The sequence below is a fragment of the Pongo abelii genome, chromosome 12 (genome assembly GCF_028885655.2).
Source record: "Pongo abelii isolate AG06213 chromosome 12, NHGRI_mPonAbe1-v2.0_pri, whole genome shotgun sequence".
NCBI lineage: Eukaryota > Metazoa > Chordata > Mammalia > Primates > Hominidae > Pongo > Pongo abelii.
In genome coordinates, this window is record NC_071997.2 from 10,000,632 (window position 1) to 10,020,939 (window position 20,308).

Here is a 20,308-nt window from a genome sequence, read left to right on the forward strand (position 1 = left end):
GAAGGTGGAATGGAACAGAATGGATTGTGGAATGCAACGTGGAAAGGATTGTGCAATGCAATGTGGAATGGAATGGAATGGAATGTGGAATGGAACGTGGAATGAAATGTGGAATGCAATGTGGAATGGAAAGTGGAATGGATTGGAATTGAACGTTAAATTGCATGGAAGGGAAAGCAGAATGGAACGTGGAATTGAATGGAATGGGACATGGAAAGGAACGCGGAACAGAACGTCAAAGGGAATGGAATGGAACATGGAATGGAATGTGGAATGAAATGTGTAAAATTTGTAATATGGAAAGAAATGGAATGGAATGTGGAATGGAAGGGAATGGAAAGTGAAATGGAACGTGGATTGGAATATGGAACAGAATGGAATGGAACGTTTAATGGAATGGAATGGAACGTGGAAAGAAATGTGGAATGGAAAGAGGAATGGAATGTCGGTTGGAATGGAATGCAACGTTGAATGCAATGGAATGGAAAGTGGAACGGACTGTGGAATGGAATCGAATGGAAAGTGGAATGGAATGTGGAATGGTATGTGGAATGGAAAGTTGAATGGAATGTGGAATAGAATGTAATGCAATGGAATTTATTGTGGAATGGAATGTGGAATGGAATGTGGAATGGAGAATGTAATGGAACGGAAAGGAATGTGGAATGCAATGTGGAATGAAATATGGAATGGGACGTGGAATGCAATGGAATGGAATGTGGAAAGGAACTTGTAATGGTTTGGAAAACAATGCGCAATGGAACGTGGGATGGAAAATGGAAAGGAACATGGAATGGAATGTTTAAAGGAACATGGAAGGGAATGTGCAATGGAATGTGGAATGGAAGGTGGAAAGGTACGTGGAAGGGAATGTGGAATGGAATGTGGAATGGAACGTGGAATGGAATGGAAGGAAACGTGGAAAGGAATGGGATGGAAGGTGGAATGGAATGGGATGGAATGTTGAATGGAATGGAATGGAATGTGGAATGGAATGGAATGTGGAATGGAATGCAATGGAATGTGGAATGGAATGGAATGGAATGTGGAAAAGAATGGAATGGAACTTGAATAGAATGTGTAATGGAATGTGGAAAGGAATGGAATGGAAAGTGGAATGCAATGGCATGGAATGTGGAATAGAAGGGAATGGAATGGAATGCGGAATGGAACAGAATGGAATGTGTAATGCAATGGAATGGAACGGAATGAGGAATTGAATGGAATGGAATGTGGAATGGAATGGTTTAAAATGTGGAATGCAACGGAATGGAACGTGGAATAGAATGTGGAATGGAATGTGGAAAGTAATGTGGAATGTAATTGAATGGAATTTGGAATAAAGTGGAATGGAATGTGGAACAGAATGGAATTGAATGAAATGAGGAATAGAATGGAAAGCAACGGAATGGAATACGGAATGTAATGGAATGGAATGTGGAAACCAATATAATGGAATGGAATCTGAAATTGAATGGAATGGATTGTGGAATGGAACAGAATGGAATGTGAAACGGAATATAACATGGAATGAAATGGAATGGAATGTGGATTGGAATGGAATTGAACGTGTAATTGAATGTAGTGAGATTGAATGGAAAGTGAATTGGAATTTGGAATGGAATGTGAAATGGAATGCGGAATGGAATGTGGAATCGAAAGTGGAATGCATTGTGGAAAGGAATGTGGAATGGAACGGAATGGAATGTAGAACGGAGTGTGGAATGGAAAGTGGAATGGAACGGCATGGAAAGTGCAATTGAATGTGGAATGGAATGTGGAATGGAATGTTGAAAGGAGTGTGGGATGGAATGTGGAATGGAACGGAATGGAGTGTGGGAAAAAATGTGGAATGGAACGGAATGTAATTTGGAATGTAATGTAGCATGGAACGTGAAATGGAGTGGAATTGAATGTAGAATTGAACGTGCAATGGAATGTAATGAGTCATCGAATGGAAAGTGGAATGGAACGTGGAATGGAATAGAATGCAACGTGAAATGGAATGTGGAATTGAATGTGGAAAGCAATGGAATGGAATGTAGAATGGAATGGAATAGGGAATGGAAAGGAATGGAATGTGAATTGGAATGTGGAATGGGATGTGAAATGGAAAAGGGAATTGAACGTGGAATAAAATGGATGTAACGTGGAATGAAATGGAATGAAACGAGGAATGGAACGTGCAATGCAACGTGGACAGCAAAGTGGAATGGAAGGTGGAATGCAATGAAATGCAATGTGGAATGGAGAGGAAGGCAATGTGGAATCAAATGTGGAATGGAATGCAATGGAATATGGAATGGAATGAGGAACGGAATGTGGAATGGAATGGAATGGAATGTGGAATGGAACGGAATGGAGCATGGAATTGAATGGAATGGAACGGAATGGGAAATGGAAAGTGGAATGGAAAGTTTAATGGCGTGAAATGGAACGTAGAATGCAATAGAATGGAATGTGGAATGGAATGGAATGGAACATGGAATGGAAGGTGGAATGGAACGTGGAATGGAGTGAGGAATGGAATGTGGAATGGAAAGGAATGCAACGTGGAATGGAATCTGGAACGGAATTTAAAGGAATGTTCAAAGGAATATGGAAGAGAATGTGGAAGGGAATGTGGAATGGAATGCACTACAATGTGGAATTGAATGTGAAATGGAAAGTGGAAAGGAATGGAATGGAAAGTGGAATGGAATGGAAAGGAACGCAGAATGGAATGTGGAATGGAATGGAAAGGAATGTGGAATGAAATGTAGAATGGATTGTGGAATGGAATGGAATGGAATGGAATGTGAAATGGAATGTAGAATGGAATATGAAATGGAACATGGAATGAAATGTGAAATGGAACGTTGAATGGAATGTGGAATGGAATGAAATGGAACGTGGAATGGAACGTGGAATGGAAAGTGGAATGAAATGAAATGGAATGGAGAGTGGAATGGAATGTGCAATGGAATGGAATGTGGAATGGAATTTGCAATGGAATGGAATGGAATGTGCAAAGGAATGTGGAATGGAATGTGGAAGGGAATGAAGTGGTATGTCAAAAGGAATGCTGAATGGAATGTGAAATGGAATGTGGAAAGAAATGTCGAATGGAATGGAATGGAACGTAGAAAGGAATAGAATGGAACATAGAATGGATCGTGGAATGGAACGCGGAAAGGAATGTGGCATGGAATGCAATGGAATGTGGAATGGAATGTGGAATGGAATGGAATGGAATGGAATGGAAAGGATTGTGGAATGCAATGTGAAGTCCAACCTGGAATGGAATGGAATGTAATGGGGAATGGAACGTGGAATTTAACTGAATGGACCTTGGAATGGAACGTAGAATGGAATGTGGAATGGAATGCAATGGAATGTGGAATGGAATGGAATGAAATGTGGAAAGGAATGGAATGGATTGTGGAATGTAAAGTGGAATGCGATGGAATGGAATGGGGAATGGAATGGAAAGGAATGTTAAATTGAATGCGGAATGGAATGTGAAATGGAAAGTAGAATGGAATGCAATGCAATGTGGAATGGAATGGAGTGGAATGTGGAATGGAATGGAATGGAATGTGGAAAGGAATGGAATGGAATGTGGAATGTACAGTGGAATGTAATGGAATGGGATGGGGAATGGAATGGAATAGAATATGTAATGGAATGTGGAAAGGAATGTAAAATGGAATGGAACGCAATGTGGAATTCAATGGAATACAATGTGGAGTGCAATGCGGAACGAAATGTGGAATGGAATGTGGAATGGAACGCAAAAAGGAATGTGGAATGGACTGTGAAATGGAATGTGGAATGGAATGGAAGGGAATGTGGAACGGAATGTGGAACGGTATGTGGAAAGGAATGTGGAATGGAATGTGGAAATTAATATGGAATGGAACGGAATAGAATGTGAAATTGAATGGAATGGAATGTGGAATGGAAGGTGTAATGGAATGGAATGCAATGTGGAATTTAATGTGGAATGGTAGGCAATGCAATGGGGAACGGAATGTGGAATGAAATGTAAAAATGGAATAGAATGGAATGTGGAATGGAATGGAGTGGAATTCTATGGAATATGAAATGGAATGGAATGGAATGTGGAATGGAATGGAATGGAAAGTGGAATGGAATGTGGAAAGGAATGGTATGGAATGTTGAATGGAATGGAATGTGGAATGGAAGGGAATGGGATGTGGAAAGGAATGGAATGGAATGTGGAATGTATAGTGGAATGTAATGGAATGGGATGGGGAATGGAATGGAATAGAATATGAAATGGAATGTGGAAAGGAATGTAAAATGGAATGGAATGCAATGTGGAATTCAATGGAATACAATGTGGAGTGCAATGCGGAACGAAATGTGGAATGGAATGTGGAATGGAACGCAAAAAGGAATGTGGAATGGACTGTGAAATGGAATGTGGAATGGAATGGAAGGGAATGTGGAACGGAATGTGGAACGGTATGTGGAAAGGAATGTGGAATGGAATGTGGAAATTAATATGGAATGGAACGGAATAGAATGTGAAATTGAATGGAATGGAATGTGGAATGGAAGGTGTAATGGAATGGAATGCAATGTGGAATTTAATGTGGAATGGTACGCAATGCAATGGGGAACGGAATGTGGAATGAAACGTAAAAATGGAATAGAATGGAATGTGGAATGGAGTGGAGTGGAATTCTATGGAATATGAAATGGAATGGAATGGAATGTGGAATGGAATGGAATGGAAAGTGGAATGGAATGTGGAATGGAATGGTATGGAATGTTGAATGGAATGGAATGGAATGTGCAATGGAATGGAATTAAATGAACGTGGAATGGAACGTGGAATGGAACGCGTAATGAAACGTGCAATGGAAATTGGAAAGGAAAGTGGAATGGAACGTAGAATGGAATGACAATGGAATGGAAGGGAATGGAATGTGGAATGGAAGGGAATGGGATGTGGAATGGAATGGAATGGAATGGATTGCAATGTGGAATGCAGTGGAAATGAATGTGGAATGGAATGGAATGGAAATGAATGTGGAATTGAATGGAATGGAAAGGAATGTGGAATGGAATGTGGAGTGGAATATGGAACGGAATTGAATGGAATGTGGAATGGAAAGGAATGGAATGTGGAATGGAATGCATTGTATTGTGGAATGGAATGGACGGTGAAATGGAATGGAATTGAATGTGGAATGTGAAATGGAATGTAGAATGGAATGTGGAATGGAATGTGAAATGGAATGGGGAATGGAATGTGAAATTGAATGTGGAATGAAACGTTCAACGGAAAGAAATGGAGCATGGAATTGAATGGAATGGAACGTGGAATTTAATGGAATGAAACGTGGAATGGAAAGTGGAAAGGAATGGAATGGAATGTGGAAAGGAAGGGAATGGAATGTGGAATGGAATGGAATGGAATGTTGAACGGAATGGAATGTAATGTGGAATGGAATGTTGAATGGAATGCGGAATGGAATGGAATGCAATGTGGAAAGGAATGGAATGGAATGGAATGTGGAATGGAATGGAATGGAACGTGGGACGGAATGTGGAATGGAACATGTAATGGAAAATGCAATGGAACGTGGAATGGGACGTAGAATGGATTGAGTAAGGGAATGGAATGGAATGTGAAATGGAAGTGAAAGGAATGCCGAATAGAATGTGGAATAGAATGTGTCATGTAATGTGGAATGGAATGGAATGGAAAGTGGAATGGAATGAAACGGAATGGAATGCGGAATGGAATGGAATTCAATGTGAAATGGAATGGAATGGAATGTGGAATGGAATGTGGAATGCAATGCAATGGATTGAGAATTGAATGTGAAATGGGATGTAAGGGAAAGTGGAATGGAATGTGGAATGGAATGTGGAATGGAACGGAAAGGAATCTGGAACGGAATGTGGAATGGAATGTGCAATGGAATGTGGAATGGAATGGAATGGAATGTGGAGTGGATTGTGCAATGGAATGTGGAATGTAACGGAATGGAATTTGGAAGGGAATGTGGAATGGAACGTGAAATGGAACGTGGAATGGAAGGTGGAATGGAATGGAATGGAATGTGTAATGGAATGGAATGGAATGGAATTTAAAGTGAAATGGAATGTGGAAGGGAATGTGGAATGGAATGAATTGGAATGTGGAATGAAATGGAATGGAATGGAAAGAAATGGAATGGAATGGAAAGTGGGATGCAACATGGAATGGAATGTGGAATAGAATGGAATCAAGTTTTGAATAGAATGTGGAATGGAATGCAATGGAAAGTTGAATTGAATGGAAAGGAATGTGGAGTGCAATGGAATGGAATGTGGAATGGAATGGAATGGAATGTCGAATGGTATGTGGAATGGAATGGAATGGAATTGAATGTGGAATAGAGTGTGGAATTGATGGAGTGGAATGTGCAATGGAAAGGAATGGAGTGTGCAATGAAATGTGCAATGGAACGAAATGGAATGTAATGTGGAACAGAATGTGGAAAGGAATGGAATGGAATGTGGAATGCAAAATGGAATGGAATGGAATAGAATGAGGAATGGAATGTGGAATGGAATGTGGAATGGAATGTGGAATGGAATGGAATGGAATGTGGAAAGGAATGTGGAATTGAATGGAATCAAATGTGGAATGGAATGTGGAATAGAATGTAATGGAATGCGCAATGGAATGGAATGGAATGAGGAATGGAATGGAATGGAATTTGGAATGGAACGGAATGGGACACGGAATGGAACGTGGAATGGAATGTGGAATGGAACGTGGAATGTAATGGTATGTGGAATGGAATGGAATAGAATGCGAAATGGAATGGAATTGAGTGCAATAAAAGAATGGAATGGAGTGTGGAATGGAATGGAATGGAATATGGAATGAAATGGAATGGAATGAAATGTGGAATGGAATGGAATAGAATACAGTGGAACGGAATGTGGAATGGAATGCAATGTGGAATGGAATAGAATGTGGAATCGAATGAAATGGAATGGAATGAAATGGAATGGAATGTGGAATAGATTGGAATGGAATGTGGAATGGAATGGAATGGAATGGAATGGAATGGAATGTGAAATGGAATGGAATGCAATGTGGAATGCAACAGAATGTGGAATGGAATGGAATGGAATGCGGAATGAAATCGAATAGAATGTGGAATGGATTAGAATGGAACGTGGAATGCAATGGAGAGGAATGTGGAATGGAGTGGAATGGAATATCCAATGGAATGTAGATTGGAATGGAATTGAATTTGGAATGGAATGTGGAATGGAATGGAAAGGATTGTGAAACGGAAAGAAATGGAATGTGGAATGGAATATGGACTGAAATGTGCAATGCAATGTGGTTTGGAAAGTGGAGTGGAATTTACAGTGGAATGTAGAATGGAATGTGGAATGGAATGTGGAATAGAATGTGGAATGGAATGGAATAGAATGTGGAATGGAACATGGAATGGGACGTGGAATGGAACATGGAAAGGAATGTAGAATGGAATGTGGAATGGGAAGTGAAAAAGACTGGAATGGAATGTGGAAAGGAATGTGGAATGGAACGTGGAATGGAAGATGGAATGGAAAGAGGAATTGGATGTGCAATGGATTGTGGAATGGAAAGTGGAATGGAAAAGAATGTAACGTGGAATGGAACGTGGAATGAAATGGAATGGAAAGTGGAACGGATCGTGGAAAAGAACATGGAAAGGAGGGTGGAATGGAATTCGGAATGGAATGTGGAATGGAATGTGGAAGGCAATGTGCCATGGAATGGAATGGAATGGAATGGAATGTGGAATGTAAGGTGCAATGGTTCCTGTAATTAAACGTGGAATGGATCATCAAATGGAACTGGAAGGGAATGTGGTATGGAATGTGCAATGGAATATGGAATGGAACGTGAAAATGAATGGATTGGAATGTTGAATGGAAGGTGGAATGGAATGGAATGGAATGAGAAATGGAATGTGGAATGGAAAGTGGAATGCAATGGAATATAATGGGGAATGGAATGGAATGGAATGTGGAATTGAAAGGCATGGAACGTGGAACGAGATGTGGAATGGAACATGGAAAACAACATGGAATGGAACGTGGAATGGAATATCGAATGGAATGGAATGGAATATGAACTGGAATGGAAAGGAATGAGGAATGGAAAGTAATGGAACGTGGAATGTAACATGGAATGGAAAGTGGAATTGAATGGAATGGAACGTGGAATGAAATGTGGAATGGAATGGAATGGAACTTGGAATTGAATGGAATGCAACGTGAAATGGAAAGTGAAATGGAACGGAATGGAATGTATAATTTAATGGAATGGAACGTGTAATGGAACATGGAATGGAATGGAATGGAACTTGAAATGCAACGTGGAATGGAAAGTGGAATGGAACGTGGTATGGAACATGGAATGGAATGGAATTGAACGTGTAATGGAATGAAATGGAAAGTGGAATGGAAAGGAATGCAACCTGGAATGGGACGTGGAATGGAATGTGGAAAGGAATGGAAAGGAATGTGGAACGGAATGGAATGGAACGTGAAACGGAATGGAATGGAGTGGAATATAGAATGGAATGGAATGGAATGCGGAATGCAATGGAATGAAAGGTGGAATGGAATGGAACGGAATACAACGAAATGTGGAATGGAATGGAATGGAATGGAAACTGAAATATAATTTGGAACGGAATGTGAAATGGAATGTGGAATGGAATGTGGAATGGAAGTAATTGGAACGTGGAATGGAATGGAATGGAACGTGGAATGGAATGGAATAGAATGGAAAGTGTAATGGAACGTGGAATGGAACATGCAATGGAACGTGGAATGGAATGTGGTATGAAAGATGGAATGGAATGGAATGGAAAGTGGAAAAGAATGTGGAAAGGAATGCAATGGATTGAGAATGGAATGTGGAATGGAATGGATGGAAAGTGAAATGGAATATTGAATGGAATGTGGTATGAAATGTGGAATGGAATGTGGAATGGAATGTGGAATGGAATGTGGAACGGAACGTGGAATGGAATGTGGAATGGAATGTGGAGGGGAATGGAATGGCATATGAAATGGAATGGAATGGAATGTTAAAGGGAATGGCATGGAATTTGGAAAGGAATGTGGACTGGAATGTGAAACAGTATGCAATAGAAAGTGGAATGGAATGGAATTGAATGTGGAATGGAAGGTGGAATGGAATGGGATGCAAATTGGAATGAAATGTGGTATCGAATGGAATGGAGTGGAATGTGGAATGGAATGGAATGGAATGGAATGTGGAATGGAATGTTAAATGGAATGAAATGGAATGTGGACTTGAATGTGGAATGGAATGAAATGGAATGGAATGTCGAATGAAATGCAATGGAATATGGAATGGAGTGGACTGGAATGTGGAATGGAATGTGGGATGGAATAGAAAGGAATGCGGAAGGCAATGGAATGGAATGTGGAATGGAATGGTTTGGAATGTGGAATGGAATTTAATGGAAAGTGGAATGGAATGTGGAATGGAATGTGGAATGGAATGGAATGGAATAGAATGTGGAATGGAAGGTGGAATTGATGAAATGGATTGTGAAATTGAATGGAATGGAATGTGGAATGGAATGAGCAATTGAATGTGGAACGGAATGTGGAAAGGAATGGAATGGAATGTGGAAAGGAATGGAACAGAAGGTAGAATGGAATGTGCAATGGAATGTGGAATGGATTGTGGAATGGAAAGGAATGGGATGGAATGTGGAAAGGAATGGTGAATGGAATGGAATCAAATGAGGAACGGAATGTGGAATAGAATGGAATGGAATGTAGAATGGAATGGAATGGTATGTGGAATGGAATGGAATGGAAGGTGGAATGGAAGGAGGAATTGAATGTGGAGTGGAATGTGTAATCGAATGATATGTGGAATTGAATACAATAGAATACAATAAATGATTAGAGAAGAATGTTGAATGGAAAGGAATATAATGTGCAATGGAATGGAATGCAATGGAATGTGGGTTGGAAAGGAATATAAAGCAGTGGAATGGAATCTGGAAAGGAAAGGAATGGAAAGTGGAAAGGAATAGAATGTGGAATGGAAGGAAATGGAATGGAAAGAAATGGAATGGAATGTGGAATGGAATGTGGAATGGAATGGAATAGAATGTGGACTGGAATGGAATGGAATGGAATGGAATAGAATGTGAAATGGTGTGGAATGGAATGTGGATCGCAAGAGAATGTGGAATGGAAAGGATTGGAATGGAATTGGGAATGGTATGCAATGGAATTGAATGGAATATAGAAAGGAATGGAAAGGAATGTGGAATGGAATAGAACGTGGAATGGAATGAATTGGAATGGAAAGCAGAATGGAATGGAATGGAATGGAATGTGGAATGGAATGGAATGGAGTTGACTGGAATGTGGAACGGAATGCAGTCAAATGTGCAATGGAATAGAATGTGGAATGGAATGAAATGGAAAGGATTTTGGAATGGAATAGAATGTGGAATGGAATGAAGTGGAATGGAATGTTTAACGGAATGGAATGGAATGGAACGTGGAATGGAATGGAATGGAATGGATTCGAACTGAACGGAATGTGGAATGGAATGGAGTGGAAAGTGGAATGGAATTGAATGGGGAATGGAAAGAAAAGGAATGGAAGGTGGAATGGAATGGAATGGAATGCGGAATGGAATGAAATGGGATATGGAATGGAGTGGAAAGGAATGAAATCTGGAATTTAAGGTGGAATGGAATGGGATGGAATGGAAAGGAAAGTGGAATGGAACGCAATCTAATCTAGACTAGAATGTGGAATGGAAAGTGGACCGCAATGTGTAAAGGAATGGAATGGAAAGTGGAATGGAACTGAATGGAATGTGGAATGGAAATTGGAATGGAATGGAATGGCATGTGAAATGGTATGTGAAATGCAAAGTGGAATGCAACTTGGAATGGAACGTGGAAAGGAACGTGGAATGGATTAGAATGGAACGTGAAAAGCAATGGAAAGGAATATGGAATGGAATGGAATGTTCAATGGAATGTGGAATGGAATGGAATTGAAGGCAGAATAGAATGTGGAATTGAATGGAAATGAATTTGAAATGGAAAGAAATGGAATATGGAATGAAATGTGGAATGGAATGGAATGGAATTGAATGTGAAATGGAATGGAATGGAATGTGGAATGGAATGTGCAAATGAATGGAATGGAGTGGAATGTGGATTGGAATCTGGAATGGAATGGAATGGAATGTGGAATGAAAAGGAATGGAATGGGGAATGGAATGGTTTGCAATGTGGAATGGAACGTGGAATGAAATGGAATGGATTGAAATTGAAATTGGAATGGAATGGAATGGAATGTGGAATTGAATGGGAACGGAATGGAATGGAATGTGGAATGGAATGTGGAATGGAAATGACTGGAACGTGGAATTGAATGGAAGTGAATGAAATGGAATGTGCAATTGATTGGAAATGAAAGGGGAATGGAAATTGGAAGGGAATGGAATGGAATGTGGTATATAATAGATTGGACGTGAATGTGCAGTGGAATGTAGAATGGAATGTGGAATGGAATGGAATGCAATGTAGAAGGCAATTGACCTTGGAATGGAATGGAATGGAATGTGGATTGGAATGGAATTGAAGGGAATTTGGAATGGAATGGAATGGAATGGAAAGTGGAACGGAATGGAATGGAATGTGGAATGCAATGGAATGGAATGGAACTTGGAATTGAATGGAATGGAATGGAAGGTGGAATGCAATGGAACGGAATCGAACATGGAATTGAATGGAATTGAACGGGGAAAGGAAAGTGGAAAGGGAAGTGGAATTGAATGTGGAATGGAATGGAATAGAATGCGGAATGGAATGGAATGGAATGTGGAATAGAATGGAGTGGAATGGAATGTGAAACGGAATGTGGAATGGAATGTGGAATGCAATGTGTAACGGAATGGAATAGATTGTGGAATGGAACTGAACATGGAATGGAATGGAATGGAATGTGGATTGTAATGGAATGGAATGCAATGTGGAATGGAATGCAATTGAATGGAAAATAAAATGGAATTTGGAATGGAATGTGGAATAGAATGAAATGGAATGTGTAATGCAATAGAATGGAATATGGAATGATATGTGGAATGTAATCGAACATGGAATGGAATGTGGAATGGAATGTGTAATGGAATGTGGAATGTAATGTGGAATGGAATGTGGAATGGAATATGGAATGAAATGTAGAATGGAATGCGGAATGGAATGGAATGGAATGTGGAATGGAACGGAATGGAATGTGGAATGGAATGGAATGGAATGTGGAATGAAACGGAATGGAATGTGGAATGAAATGGGGAATTGAATGTGGAATGAAAACTGTAATGGAACGTGGAAGGGAATGGAATGGAACGTGGAACGAAATGTGAAATGGAATGGAAGAGAATGTGGAATGGAATGTGCAATGAAACGTGGAATGGAATAGAAAGGAATGTGGAACGGAAGGTGGAGTGGAATGGAAAGGAATGTCGAATAGAATGCAATGTAATGCGCAATGTAATGTGGAATGGAATGGAATGGAATGGAATGTGGAATGAAATGTGGAATTGAATGGAATGGAAAGTGGAACGTAATGGAATGGAATGGAATGTGGAATTGAATGGAATGGAATGTGGAATGGAAGGTGGAGTTGAATGGAAAGGAATGTAGAATGGAATGTAATGGATTCTGAAATGGAATGTGGAAAGGAATGGAATGTGGAAGGGAATGGAATGGAATGTGGAATGGAATGTGAAATGGAAAGGATTATAACGTGGGATGGAATGGAATGGAATGGAATGTGGAATGGAATGTAATGGAATGTGGAATGCAATGGAATGGAATGGAACGTGGAATTGAATGGAATTGAACGGGGAAAGGAATGTGGAATGGAAAGTGGAATGGAATCTGGAATGGAATGGAAACGGATGTCGAATGGATTGGAATGGAATGGGGAATAGAATACAATGGAAGTGAATGTGTAATGGAATGTGGAATGGATTGGAATGGAATGTGGAATGGAATTGAACTTGGAATGAAATGGAATGGAATATGGATTGGAATGGAATGTGGAATGGAATAGAATGGAATGGAAACTGAAATGAAATTTGGAATGGAAATTGGAATGGAATAAAACGGAATGTGGAAGGGAATAGAAAGGAATGTCGAATGGAAAGTGAAAGGCAATGGAACAAGGAATGGAATGTGGAATGGAATATGTAGTGGAAAGTGTATTGGAATGTGGAATGGAATGTGAAATGGAATATGGAATGAAATGTAGTATGGAATGTGGAATGGAATGGAGTGGAATGTCCAATGGAATGTGGAATGGAATGGAAACTAATGAGAAATGGAAAGAAATGGAATGTGGAATGGAATGTGCAATGGAATGGAATGGAATTGAAAGTGAAATGGAATGGAATGGATTGTGGAATAGAATTTACAAAGGAATGGAATGGAGTGGAATGTGGAATGGAATGTGGAATGGAATGGAATGGATTGTGGAATGGAATGGAATGGAATGTGGAATGGAATGGGTTGCAATGTGGAATTGAATGTGGAATGGAATGGAATTGAAAGTAGAATGGAATGGAATGAAAGTGGAATTGAATGGGAATGGAATGGAATGGAATACAATGTGGAATGGAATGGAATGGAATGTGGAATGGAATGTAATGTAATGGAATGGAATGGAATGGAATGTGGAATGGAATGGAATCGAATGGAAAGTGGAATGGAATGGAATGGAAAGTTGAATGCAATGGAATGGAATGGAACATGGAATTGAATGGAATGGAAGGGAACTTTGAATTCAATGGAATGAAAACGAACGTGGAATTGAATGGGATTGAACGGGGAAAGTAATGTGGAATGGAATGGAATGGAATGTGGAATAGAATGGAATGGAATGGAATGTGCAATGGAATGTGGAATGGAATGTGGTATGGAATTGAGCTTCGAATGGAATGGAAAGGAATATGGATTGGAATGGAATGGAATGGAATGTGAAATGTAATGGAATGGAATGGAAAGTGAAAAGGAATTTGGAATGGAATGTGGAATGTAATGAAATGAAATGTGGGATGGAATAGAATGGAAAGTGGAATGGAGAGTGAAATGCAATGGAACAAGGAATGGAATGTGGAATGGAATGTGTAATAGAATGTGGAATGGTATGCGGAATGGAATGTGGGATGGAATATGGAATGAAATGTAGTATGGAATGAGGAATGGAATGGAATGTAATGTCCAATGGAATGTGGAATGGAATGAATTTGAATGCGGAATGGAAGGTGGAATGGAATGGAAACAAATGTGAAATGGAAACAAACGGAATGAGGAATAGAATGTGGAAGGGAATGGAATGGAATTGAATGTGAAATGGAATGGAATGGAATGTTTAATTTAATGTGCAAAGGAATGGAATGCAGTTCAATTTGGATTCGAATGTGGAATGGAATGGAATGGAATGCATTGTGGAATTTAATGGTTTGCAGTGTGGGATTGAATGCGGAATGGAATGGAATGGAATAGAATTGAAAGTGGAATGGAATGGAATGGAATGTGGAATGGAATGGGAATGGAAAGGAATGCAATGTGGAATGGAATGGAATGGAATGTGGAACAGAATTGAATGGAACGTGGAATTGAATGGAATGGAAAGCGGAATGGAATGGAAATGAACGGGGAATGGAATGTGTAATGGAATGTGGAATGGAATGGAATGGAATGTGGAATGGATTTGAATGGAATGTGGAATAGAATAGAATGGAAGTAAATATGCAATGGAATGTGGAATGGAATGTGGAATGGAATTGAATGGAATGTGGATTGGAATGGAATGGAATGGAATGTGGAATGGAATGGAATGGAATGTGGAATGGAATGGAGTGGGATGTGGAATGGAATGGAATTCAATGTGGAATTCAATAGAATGGAGTAGAATGTGGAATTGAATGGAATGGAATGGAAAATTGAATGCAATGGAATGGAATGGAAGGTGGAATGGGGTGTGAAATGGAATGTGGAATGGAACGTGGAATGGAATGAAATGGAAGGTGGAATGGAATGTGCAATGGAATGTGGAATGGAATGGAATGGAACGTGGAATGGAATGGAAAGGAATATAGAATAGAATAGAATGGAATGTGCAATGGAATGTGGAAAGGAATGTGGAATGAAATGCAATGGAATGTGGAATGCAGTTGAACTTGAAATGGAAGGGAATGGAATGTGGATGGGAATGGAATGGATTGGAATGTGGAATTGAATATAATGGAATGGAAAGTGAAATGGAATTTGGAATGAAATGTAGAATGCAATAGAATGGAACGTGTAATGGAAAGTGGAATGGAATGCAACATGGAATGGAGTGTAAAATGGAATGGGTAATGGAATGTGGAATGCAATGTGGAGTGGAATGTGGAATGGAATATGGAATGAAATTTAGTATGAAATGTGGAATGGAAAGGAATGGAATGTGGAATGGAACGGAAAGCAATATGGAATGAAATGTGGAATGGAATGTGGAATGAAACGTGGAATGGAAGGAGGATAAGAATGGAATGGAATGTGGAATGAAATGTGGAATGGAATGTGCAATGGAATGTGGAATGGAATGGAATGGAATGTTGTACGAAACGTGGAATGGAATGGAATGTAGAATGGAATATGGAATGGAATGCAAAGGAATGAGAATGGAATGTGGAATGCAGTGGAATGGAGTGTGGAATGGAATGTGGAATGGAATGCAATGGAATGAGAATGGAATGTGGAATGCAATGGAATGGAGTGTGGAATGGAATGTGGAATGGAATGGATTGGAATGTGGAATGGAATGTGTAATGAAATGTGGAATGGAACGGAATGGAATGTGGAATGGAACGTGGAATGGAACAAGGAATGGAACGTAGGATGGGATGTTCAATGGAATACGGAATGGAAAGTTGAATGGAATGGAATGGAACGTGTAATTTAACGTGGAAAGGAATGGAATGGAATGTGCAATGGAACGTAGAATGAAACATGTAAAGGAATGTGGAAAGGAACGTGGAATGGAATGTGGAATGGAATGTGGAAGGGAATGTGGAGGGGAACGGAATGGAATGAAATAGAATGCGGAATGGAACGTGCAATGTGTCGTGGAATTGAGTGTGGAATGGATCGTGGAATAGAACGTGAAATGGAATGTGGAATGTAATGTGGAATGGAATATGGAATGGAACGTCAAATTAAATGGAATGGAATGTTGAATGAAACGTGCAATGCAATGGAATGGAACGTGGAATGGAACGAGGAATGTAATGGAATCGAATGTGGAATGGAATCTGGAAAGGAAAGTGGAATGGAATGGAATGCAATGTGGAAAGGCACGTGGAATGTTATGTAATGGAATGTGGAATGGAGCGTGGAATCGAAACTGGAATGGAAGGAGGAACGGAATGGAAAGGAAAGTGGAATGCAACTTGGAAAGAATGAAATGGAACTTGGATTGGACTGTGAAATGGAATGTGGAATGGAATGTGGAATTGAACGTGGAATGGAATCGATTGGAATGTGGAATGGAAAGGGATGGAACTTGGAATGCAATGTGGAATGGAATGTGAAATGGAATGTGGAATGGAAAGTGGAGTGAAATGGAATGGAACATGGAATGCATCGTGGAATGGAACGTGGAATGGAATGTGGAAAGCAAAGGAATGGAATGTGGAATCGAATGGAATGCAATATGGAATGGAATTGAATGGAGTGGAATGTGGAATGTAATAGAATAGAATGGAATGGAAGGCGGAATGCAACGGAATAGGATGTGGAATGGAATGGAGTGTTATGTGGAATGGAATGGAATGGAATGTGGAATAGAATTGAATGGAATGTGGAATGGAATGCAGTGGAATGTGGAATGGAATGGAATGGAATGTGGAATGGAATGGAATGGAATGTGCAATGCAATGTGGAATGGAATGCAATGGAATGTGAATTGGAATGGAATGGAATGGAATGTGGAATGGAATGGAATGGAAAGTGAAATGAAATTTCGAATGGAATGTGGAATGGAATGAAATGGAATGTGGAATGGAATAGAATGGACTGTGGAATGGAAACTGAAATTCAATGGAACAAGGAATGGAATGTGGAATGGAATGTGTAATGGAAAGTGGAATGGAATGTGGAATGGAATATGGAATGAAATGTAGTATGGAATGTGGAGTGGAATGGAGAGGAATGTCCAATGGAATGTGAAATGGAATGGAATTGAATGCGGAATGGAATGTTGAATGGAATGGAACGGAATGTGAAATGGAAAGAAATGGAATGTCGAATGGAATGTGGAATGGAATGGAATGGAATTGAAAGTAAAATGGAATGGAATGGAATGTGGAATGGAATGTGGAATGGAATGGAATGGATTGTGGAATGGAATGGAATGGAATGTGGAATGAAATGTGTTTAAATATGGAATTGAAAGTGGAATGGAATGGAATTGAAAGTGGAATGGAATGGAATGGATGTGGAATGGAATGGTAATGGAATGGAATGAAAGCGGAATGAAATGGAATGGAATTTGGAATGGAATGGAATGGAAAGTGGAATGGAATTGAGTGGAAAGTGGAATTGAATGGATTGGAACATGGAATTGAAGAGAATTGAATGGGGAATGGAATGCGTAATGGAATGTTGAATGAAATGGAATGGAATGTGGAATGGAATGGAATGGAATGGGGAATAGAATAGAATGGAAGTCAATGTGTAACGGAATGTGGAATGGAATGGAATGGAATTGAATTTGGAATGGAATGGAATGGAATTTGGATTGGAATGGAATTTAATGGAATGTGGAATGGAATGGAATGGAATGGAAAGTGAAATGAAATTTGGAATGGAATGTGGAATGGAATGAAATGGAATGTGGAATGGAATAGAATGGAATGTGGAATGGAAAGTGAAACGCAATGGAACAAGGAATGGAATGTGGAATGCAATGTGTAATGGAAAGTGGAATGGAATGTGGAATGGAATATGGAATGAAATGTAGTATGGTACGTGGAATGGAATGGAGTGGAATGTCCAATGGAATGTGGAATGGAATGGAATTGAATGCGGAATGGAATGTGGAATGAAATGGAAAGGAATGTGAAATGGAAAGAAAAGGAAAGTTGAATGGAATGTGCAAAGGAATGGAATGGAATTGAATGAGGAATGGAATGTAGTGGAATGTGGATTGGAATGTGGAATGGAATGGAATGAACTGTTGAATGGAATGGAATGGAATGTGGAATGGAATGGGTTGCAATGTGGAATTGAATGTGGAATGGAATGGAATTGAAAGTGGAATGGAATGGAATGGATGTGGAATTGAATGGGAATGGAATGGAATGCAATGTGGAATGGATTGGAATGGAATGTGGAATGGAATGGAATGGGAAGTGGAATGGAATTCAGAGCAAAGGGGAATTGAATGGAATGGAATGTGGAATTGAAGGGAATTGAACATGGAATGGAATATGTTATGGAATCTTGAATGGAATGGAAAGGAATGTGGAATGGAATGGAATGGAATGGGGAATAGAATAGAATGGAAGTGAGAGTATAATTGAATCTGGAAAGGAATTGAATGGAATTTGGAATGGAATTGAACTTGGAATGGAATGGAAAGGAATAGGGATTGGAATGGAATGATATGGAATGTGAAATGGAATGGAATGGAATGGAATGTGGAATGGAACGGAATGGAATGGAATGTGGAATGGAATGGAATGGAAAGTTGAATTCAATGCAACGGAATCGAATGTGGAATTGAATGGAATGGATTGGAACGTTGATTTCAATGGAATGAAAGGAACATGGAATTGAATGGAATTGAACGGGGAAAGGAATGTGGAATGGAATGGAATGGAATGTGGAATAGAATGTAATGGAATGGAATGTGCAATGGAATGTGGAATGGACTGTGGAATGGAATTGAACTTGGAATGGAATGGAATGGAATGTGGATTGGAATGAAATGGAATGGAATGTGGAATGGAATGGAAAGGAAAGTGAAATGGAATTTGGAATGGAATGTTTAATGTAATGAAATGAAATGTGGAATGGAATAGAATGGAATGTGGAATGGAAAGTGAAATGAAATGGAACAAGGAATCAAATGTGGAATGGAATGTGAAATAGAATAAGGAATGGTATGTGGAATGGAAAGTGGGATGGAATATGGAATGAAATGTAGTATGGAATGAGGAATGGAATGGAATGGAATGTCCAATGGAATGTGGAATGGAATGAAACTGAATGCGGAATGGAATGTGGAATGGAATGGAAAGAAAGGTGAAATGGAAAGAAATGTAATATGGAATGGAATGTGGAAGGGGATGGAATGGAATTGAATGTGAAACGGAATGGAATGTAATGTGGAATGGAATGTGCAAAGGAATGGAATGGAGTGGAATGTGGATTGGAATGTGGAATGGAATGGAATGGAATGGATTGTGGAATTTAATGGTTTGCAATTTGGAATTGAATGTGGAATGGAATGGAATGGAATAGAATTGAAAGTGGAATGGAATGGAATGGAATGTGGAATGGAATGGGAATGGAAACGAATGCAATGTGGAATGGAATGGAATGCAATGTGGAACGGAATTGAATGAAACGTGGAATTGAATGGAATGTAAAGTGGAATTGAATAGAATTGAACGGGGAATGGAATGTGTAATGGAATGTGGAATGGAATGGAATGAAATGTGGAATGGCATTGAATGGAATGTGGAATAGAATAGAATGGAAGTAAATATGCAATGAAATGTGGAATGGAATGTGGAATGGAATTGAATGGAATGTGTATTGGAATGGAATGGAATGGAATGGAATGGAATGTGGAATGGAATGGAAAGGAATGTAGAATAGAACGGAATGGAATGTGCAAAGGAATGTGGAAAGGAATGTGGAATGGAATTGAACTTGGAATGGAATGGATTGGAATGTGGATTGGAATGGAATGGAATGGAATGTGGAATGGAATATAATGGAATGGAAAGTGAAATGGAATTTGGAATGAAATTTAGAATGGAATAGAAGGGAACGTGTAATGGAAAGTGGAATGGAATGGAACATGGAATGGAATGTGGAATGGAATGTGTAATGGAATGTGGAATGCAATGTGGAATAGAATATGGAATGGAATATGGAATGAAATGTATGGAATGTGGAAAGGAAAGGAATGGAATGTGGAATGGAACGGAATGCAATA